The sequence below is a fragment of the Tasmannia lanceolata genome, unplaced genomic scaffold (genome assembly GCF_043159265.1).
Source record: "Tasmannia lanceolata isolate RefF3 unplaced genomic scaffold, GAP_Taslan_0.1 ptg000004l, whole genome shotgun sequence".
NCBI classification, from domain to species: Eukaryota; Viridiplantae; Streptophyta; class Magnoliopsida; order Canellales; family Winteraceae; genus Tasmannia; species Tasmannia lanceolata.
In genome coordinates, this window is record NW_027518681.1 from 5,445,030 (window position 1) to 5,453,330 (window position 8,301).

An 8,301-nucleotide genomic window follows, 5' to 3' on the forward strand; every position below is an offset into this window, starting at 1 on the left:
TTTCCCTCTCTTCAATGACAATAGTCCCCTTCTTTTTGTAACCTTCCTATCCCTTCTTTTTGGTCACTACAAATGAGAAAAGGGAGTGTAGACCGAAGACTAATTAATTTCATAGTCCACTCAAATCTCACTTCATATTCTTATACCAATCATTTACATTGTAGTTAAGAGGAGAAAAGATGAATGGTGAGGATCAAATCAAGGGCCTTAGATGGGAATGCATCCGTTTGTAGAAACCTCATGAGTCACCCTAGATGATAATGGCTCATCATGCTTCTTCCAATATCCAAATCCAAGAAAAGTGTACAAAAAAATACAATATTTTTTTATTGGAAGCAAGTACCATCTTAAACAAGAGAAATCATATGATGCCCGACCATGAAGTCCAGTTCAGTCCAGTCCAGTCCGGTCAAGGTGGTACGTCAGAGGTACCACCCTTAAAAAAAGTGGTCTACTGTTGGATCAAATATCAAGGGTGGTACCGATTCGACGGTACTTCATGGTCGGGCATAGTATAAAAACTCTTTAAACAATCCCCTATTTTTAGTTGAAAGTTCCATCCGATATTTCAAAATCCATATTAAAATGCTTTACCAAGCATTACATTTTCCATTTCAGATAAAAAAGTTTTTTTTTTTTTAAAGAAAAAACAATCCCCGGTTCCTCCAAACATGCCGTAAGTATTGTAATTGTCGTTAAAAACTAATTAAAAAGTATAAAACAAAGTAAGTAGCCTCATTATCAACTTTTGAAGCCCTAGGCGCACATATGTTGATAATGGCACCACTCACTTTGTTTTACATTCTTTATTGGAAGTATAAAACAAAGTAAGTAGCCTGGTAAAAAACTAATTAAAAATAAGCAGTGTCATTTATCAACGTAAGTTGCAATTAAACTATGCTTAACGAGTGCCCTTAGCAAAACCCAACAAAAAAAAAAGATTTTCCATGAAGACATCTGTATCTCTGAAAGAAAGAATATTAGTTAAATCGACTCCACTTCTTTTAATTTAATGGAATTTAATTAATCCAATAAATAATTAAAAAGAAAAAGAAAAATAATTGCCAGAGTGTAAGGCACGGTTCCCATCGCCACGTGTCGGTGTCTTATTCGGCTAAGGGCGAGCATGCAAAGCAGTCAAAGGAAAGACGAGATAAGCCCGAGGCTTACAGTCAAAGGTCAAATGCTGAGCTGGCACTTTAAAAAAGAACTCGTTGAGTGGGACCCGCTTAATTTCTTTATATATATATATATATATATATATATATATATATATATATATATATATATTTTATAGAAAATATTCGTTTTGCTATTTCGAGATATGGCTCCACCCACAACCCGACGAGCATTTACTACTCTTCGTCATTTTTAGGGCTGGACTATGAAAAGACGAATTTACCCTTATTAACTAATATGGTCACCTCCTTAATTAAAAAGCATGGTATTAAATTTCGACCGAAATTCCATTTTTCGCCTTTTACCAAATGTCGGACCGAAATTTCGGATTTCGATCCAAAATTTAGATTAAATGCCATTATTTATTTATTTTTTAAAAGTGTTACAAAATTTCAGAATTTTGGACCGAAATTTTTTGAAAATTCAGTCCTGAATTTCGAACCAAATTACAAAATTTCGGATTTCGCCGAAATTTCGATTTTCGGTGGGGTCCAAAACGGTTACCCAAACCGAAATTTTAAACCGTGATGAAAAGCACTAGCAAGGGCATGTACCACTGTTATTACGCTTCAGCCAATGAACGGTTTGGATCATCTTGATCCCTTTTTCAACTGATATAAGTCAAGATCCAATTGTTTCCTTGTGTTTAGCCAATCCATTTTCCACGGATTTTTTACTAACCAAAATTTTACCTTTTTTAGGTGAATTCATTCGTGCTAGGCCTTGGATTTTCTTTTCCATGAAATATTTTTTCATGGAAAATTTTCTTTTCCAATATTTTTTCCTAGATCCAAACAACAAAAACTATATAATAGCGATAGACACAGTTGAAAGTGGGCCCACAAAAGCATTGAAAGTAGGGCCCACATCCCCTCAAAATGGTCAATAACGTGGTCTTCTCTCTCACTACCAGAATCCTCCTTCCCTTTTAAACTCACAAATGACAAAAGCATCCTAGCTCCCAAAGGGTAAAACCGTAATTTAAAATTTTGAGGAGATGAGTGTCATTGTAAGAAAAGTTATGAACACAAAAGTCTTTTCCAATTCGCTTACTCAATTCCTTTCTTTTAACCGGTTATTAATTTAGGGAGATAATATCTTCACCCCTCTTCAGTACGCATTCGCCCACTGTTAACGTGACTTGACGTCAAAAAGAGTTAAAGTTGCCCACTGTTCACGTTATACGGGGGCGAATGCGTACTGTGGAGGGGTGAAAATATCGTCTCCCTTAATTAATACAATAATAAAAGAAACCGTGGGATTACGGCCACTCGTGACATGACTGCACGTGTGGTGCGCGAGCCGAGGTAAGAACGACCTGCTACAGCCGGCCTCTTCCGGTCATCCGGTAATTATTTTTTAATAAACCCCTCCCATCTATTTTTTTTCTATTTCTTGAGAAGATTTTTTTTTTTTTCTTCAGCAACTGAGGAAAGAAGAGCCAAGGGGAGCGTGAGAGAGAGAGAGAGATAAATTATTATTATTTTCTGAGGCTCTTTTTCCTCTCTTTCGCCCCTTCTGGTATGGTTTTGATCTTACTTCATTTTAATCTGTAGGGTTTTTTGTGGAGAAATTTTATCTGTTATTTTCTTTTTGTGGGGTTGTTATTTTTTGGGGTTTTGAGTAGTGGGGGGTGTTGTAGATTTGGGCATTTGTGGTTTATTTCTTTTTGGGTTCTCTTTTTCTGATATGGGTTTGATGATTTAACTTTTTTTATACTTAAGGGCTTTGGTTTTAGAGCAAGGGATTATACGTTTATGATGTTTGTTGTGATGATGGTGATGATTTTTTTGACTGGAGAAAGGGACCAGATAAAGCAAAAAGAAGAAAGAAAGAAAGAGTATCTCCATTAGAGGAGGGTTTATCTTTTGATTGTCAATCAGGGTTTGTTTGTTCCTCTGCTCTTCTTTTTTTTGTTAACATTTCATGTGCAAATGCTATGTTCCTTTAAAGGGTTCTTGTTTAGGGGTTTTTAGGGTGGGCTTTTGGGTTCTTGAATTATTGTTTTTTTCAGTTTTTTTTTTTTTCTGGGTCTCGAGGAATGCCAATTTTTCAGCTGCCTGCTTGGAATAACAATGGGGAAATTAGGTTTGAGGGAGGTGGGCATGTGGTGGATTTGGAGATTTCTGCAAAAAATGGGATTTTGGGTAGTGGGGGTGAGAAATTGGATCTGAAAAAGATGATTGAAGAACTTGATTTGTCTGATGTGCCATCTGTTTTCATCTGCCCAATTTCTTTAGAACCTATGCAAGATCCAGTGACCCTTTGTACTGGCCAGACATATGAGAGATCTAACATACTCAAATGGTTTTCATTAGGGCATTACACATGCCCCACAACCATGCAAGAACTTTGGGATGATTCAATCACACCTAACACAACCCTTTACCAACTAATCTACAGTTGGTTCTCCCAAAAGTATTTGCAGATGAAGAAGAGGTCAGAGGATGTACAGGGTAGAGTGACAGAGCTTCTAGATACTCTCAAGAAGGCCAAGGGTCAGGCTAGGGTTCAAGCCCTAAAGGAGCTCCAACAGGTTGTGGTTGCCCATGATTCTGCTAAGAAAACCGTGGTGGATGAGGGTGGGATTGGTTTGATTTCATCTCTGTTGGGTCCTTTTACTTCGCACGCAGTTGGGTCCGAAGTTATTGGAATTTTGGTAAACCTAACGATTGATTCCGAATCAAAGACAAATCTTATGCAACCTGCGAAGATATCATTGATGGTGGATATGTTAAATGAGGGTACAATTGAGACCAAGATTAATTGCACCAGGCTTATTGAGTTGCTGATGGATGAGGAGGATTTTGATGGTGGATATGTTATACAGCGAGAACGGTCTGAAATTGCCTCGAGTCTTAGCCTTTTGGTTGGTTTGTTGAGGCTTGTGAAGGATAAGAGGCACCCGAATGGGACCTCAGCTGGGCTTAGTCTGCTCAAGATGATGTGTTCATATAAACAAGTGAGGAATTTGGTTGTAAGTATTGGGGCTGTTTCTCAATTGGTGGAGCTCTTACCTTGTTTGAATTCTGATTGTTTGGAATCTGCACTGTCCATCTTGGACGTTCTGGCTACTTTGCCAGAAGGACGGTCTGCTTTGAAGGATTGCCCTCACACAATTCCAACTCTAGTGAGGCTGTTGATGAGAGTTTCAGAGAGTTGTACGCAGTATGCACTGTCTATTTTATGGGCGGTATGTAAGCTTGCGCCCGAGGAGTGTGCTTCACTCGCTGTGGAGGCAGGTTTGGCCGCGAAGCTTTTGCTTGTTATACAGAGTGGTTGCAATCCGGTCTTGAAACAGAGGTCTGCAGAGCTTTTGAAGCTATGTAGTCTCAATTACACTGCAACCCTTTTCATTTCTAAATGCAAGCTTACAAGGACTATCCAGTGAAAGAAGATTATTGTTTGGTTTGATTCCCATAACCGTTGGGAGTGAAAGGAGCTGATGGGGAATGCCCATTCTAAGAGAAATTACAATGGGGACAGTGTTGGGACCAATTGACAGATGAAGTTCTGCGATGTGAGGTACTTAGCTCCATTCTCCTGTGTATACTAAAACCTGTAATTGTCTGTTCTATTGAATTCCATACATGATGGGCCATCATAATGTAGACTTTTAGGCTCTCTCTTATAATGACTTGAAGCCCTTTGGTGGATTTGGAATCCACTGCCCGGTTGTTGGTGGCTCTACGGAAATTTTCTTAATAAGCCAGCACGTTTCCAATTCGGGCCATTTTTGTTCAGAAAATGAAAAAATATATATGAAAAGTAGGGAAAAAAAATCGTCTGGTTGGACTCATCGATGTGCTTCCGCTAGAGCAAGAAAATGTTAAATGAATGCTAGATTTATGCAGGAAAATGTTGTTACAACAAACACGTGGGGACATTGAACCCATTGGGCTTGTAATTGCAAGTGTTTCGCCTGTTTCTCTTACACATTTTCATGAATCATAATCTCCCATATTTTCCCAAATTCTCTATTTGGGGCATCTATTTTCTTTTGGGTTCAGCGGCGTTGTAGAAACAATGAGTATCAATTTACCTACGAAAAAAGTGTATCCATTTCTATCAATCTTCAGCTCTACTTCTACTCAAATGTGCTTGTTTGTTTGGATTACTGTACCTTCCCAAGTATGGAATTTCATTATCAGTTATTCTTCAGCCCTGGTTTTACTCAAATATGCTTGTTCGCAACTACAGATAATTTCATCGTCAGTTATTTCCATCACTTTATTATTTAATCTTACTCAGTGATTAGCCTATTGCTATTCTCTGATCGATCATATTGACCTAGTGGGTGATAGCCTTCAATGCATATTTTGTGAAACATTGTTTTAGGAGAAGACCCGTGTCACTTACTCCAAGCCGATAATTTCATTATTTGTTATTTCCATCATATTGTTATAATCTTACTCAGTGATTAGCTTATTGCTATTCTCTGATGACCATATTTGACCAAAAGGGTGATAGCCTTCGATGTACATTTTCTGAAAGATGGCTTGAGGAGAAGACCCATGTCACTTACACCAAGGAATTGATGGAGACCCACAAAAGCCAGAACTAGTACTGAGAGAGTGAGAATTAGTAGAAAACTAGCAATCCAGCGAAAGAGATTTCACTGAAAGAGTGCTTTTGAAGAGCTGTGTTTGTAACATGGTTTGAGGACAGGACCCATGTCTCTTCCACCCACCCATTGAGACCCAAATGGCCAAAGTCAGTTCTGAGAATTTGGGAAAGCAATGCAATGTATTGACCAGACAACTGGGAATTTTTGTGCTTGTAAGTTGTAAAATGGTTTGAGGACAAGGCCCATGTCTCTTCCACGCACCCATTGAGACCCAAAGGGTCAAAGTCAGTTCTGAGAATTTGGTATTGCAATGCAATGCAATGCATTTACCATAAAACTGGGAATTTGGAAGAGAGCTTTTGAAGAGCTGTGTTTATAAATGCTCCAAAAGAGGCACATCAAATCATCAATGCAATTTTTGAAAGCTTGTTTAGACCCTCAACTCCTCCCATTGCCATTTTGGTAGTAGATATGTTTAGGCCCTATGGAGGTGTGGTCATTTCATTGCTAGCTTTCGATCTTGTACTGTTCTGGGTTCTTTATTTTCCATTAATAAAAAGTGGTAAAGGCTCTGCCAATTCCCTCTTTTTCCTTGAATGAAAAAGGCCATGAAGAAGGCATCTTTTTGTGTGAAAAATAATTAAACTCCATGATATGGAAAGCTTGTAGTTCCAGTCACTGAATTGACAAAATCACCCCCTTTGATTGTGCAAATTCCCACATGTATTTTTGAGTTGATTTTACCAATTTGAGTTATCTTGGAATTTTGAAATATTGGAGGTGTGCGTGCCATTGATTAATTATAGACATTGGAACCAAGTTTAAACATGTAGAGCTGACAAAGCTGGAGAGAGCCAGAGAGGGTATGGGTTTTGAGTTTGTTTAATATTTTTATTGTTTTTGGGAACTGATTTCTGCAGCTTCTTGTTGTGATATTGAGACCCTTCTCTTTATTTTAGAAGTTAGACACTTAGACTACTGGGTTAAGTCTCATGCTGAATGGATATTACATCCACCAGACAAAAGAATGCAAAAATCAACAGCTAAACTTTTCTTGGAGACCAAATTAATTTGGACCCATTTATGTTATTTTTAAAAAACTGCTCTAAACTGCCTGTTGCAATTCTCATTTTCCAAAATCTGTCTCCAGTCAATGGGAGAAGGTGTGAAGTGCCCCAAGTCCCCAGCAGAGAAAAAAAAAGGGTTTAAAATAGAGAAAGGTGTGCCAGTATCAGATTAGGTTATCAAAATCAGCTTGCTTATTATCCAATTCTGATTCCTATTTTGTTTACCTTGGAAATGGAATGGAAAAAATTTAATTCAAAAAATTTCAATAAAAATTCCATTCTGACCAGGCGGAATCAGAATACCACCTCTTGATGCCGGACACAGATTCCAACATTCTTTCCCCTTTAATTCCTCCCCGGTTCTGCTATTCTTTTCTTTTCTTTTCTTTTACCGATTTGAGCACCTGATTCCCACGTTAATAGAGGAATTGCCCCCGGTAATTACACTACGGCTTAGTGGGTCCCACCTTTGATTAATCTGAACCATTCATTTGATGGGCCTTGCTGTAATCCACTACGGCCCAAAAATACGCCATCATCCAACCTATCTATATATTTTTTTGCTAGGCAATTTCACGGAAAACCATTTAGCAACTGGCTTTTGCATGTGAGAACAGACACACAGGTTGACTTTTTGACAGATTTTGTCTTATTGATTAAATTCATCCAGGTGGCTGTTCTATCATGCAAAATTCAGCCACGAAATGGCTTTCTGCGAAAGTGCCTATCAAGTACCTTTTGTTTTCAGTGGACATCCAAGTTCAAGGGCAGAAGATAAAAAATGTTACTGGATGGACAAAAGATAACACATTATTGGCTGTTAAAGAACCATGAAGATCTAAAGAAAGGGCTATCAAGTGAAATGGTTGAGAACAATGGTGGGACTCACATTTATCTCTTTCTCTCCTCCAAATGATATTTTCACCACCTTATCTACCATTCCCATCCTTTTGGTTGTCTTTTTCTTAAAATGCTGGAAAAGGGGTGGAAATATCATTCCACCTGCCGTGGGGGCATTAGTCGTACTACCTAATTATTAATTAAAATCTCCTTTGACCCTTGGTGAAGAAGGTTCAATGGTGGTTACAGTCAAAGCCATTGAGTCCAAGTCCAAGTGCACAATAGGTTACCAACTGAAAGGGTATAATAAATCAATTGAAAACTTTAAAATTTGATAGTGGGGGCCCGCCTAGTATGGGACTGGCTGGGACCCAGCCTGGTATGGAACAGGTTTAAAGGGCATTGCCTAACGCGTTCCATCAGCTCTGGAGCTTTTAGCGTATACGTAAGGTACCTAACAGAGCCACCGTTAACTCCATAAGGCTTAAAAGTTAACGATTTCTGTTAAAGGTAGGGAAAACATCCATTAGGGGGATTTCACGAGCAAAAGGGCTAAGTAGATGGAGGAAAAAATTCCGAATAAATTGCTAACTTAACCTATCAAGATGGAAAAAAATCCCTAATTTTAAGGGCCAACCCTGAGTTCAA

General features: G+C 38.4%; 1 pseudogene; it reads left to right on the top strand.

Moving 5' to 3' along the window:
* Nucleotides 1-2,588: 2,588 nt before the first annotated feature.
* On the top strand, nt 2,589-5,188 carry LOC143876110 (U-box domain-containing protein 30 pseudogene; annotated as a pseudogene).
* The last annotated feature ends 3,113 nt before the right edge of the window (nt 5,189-8,301 follow it).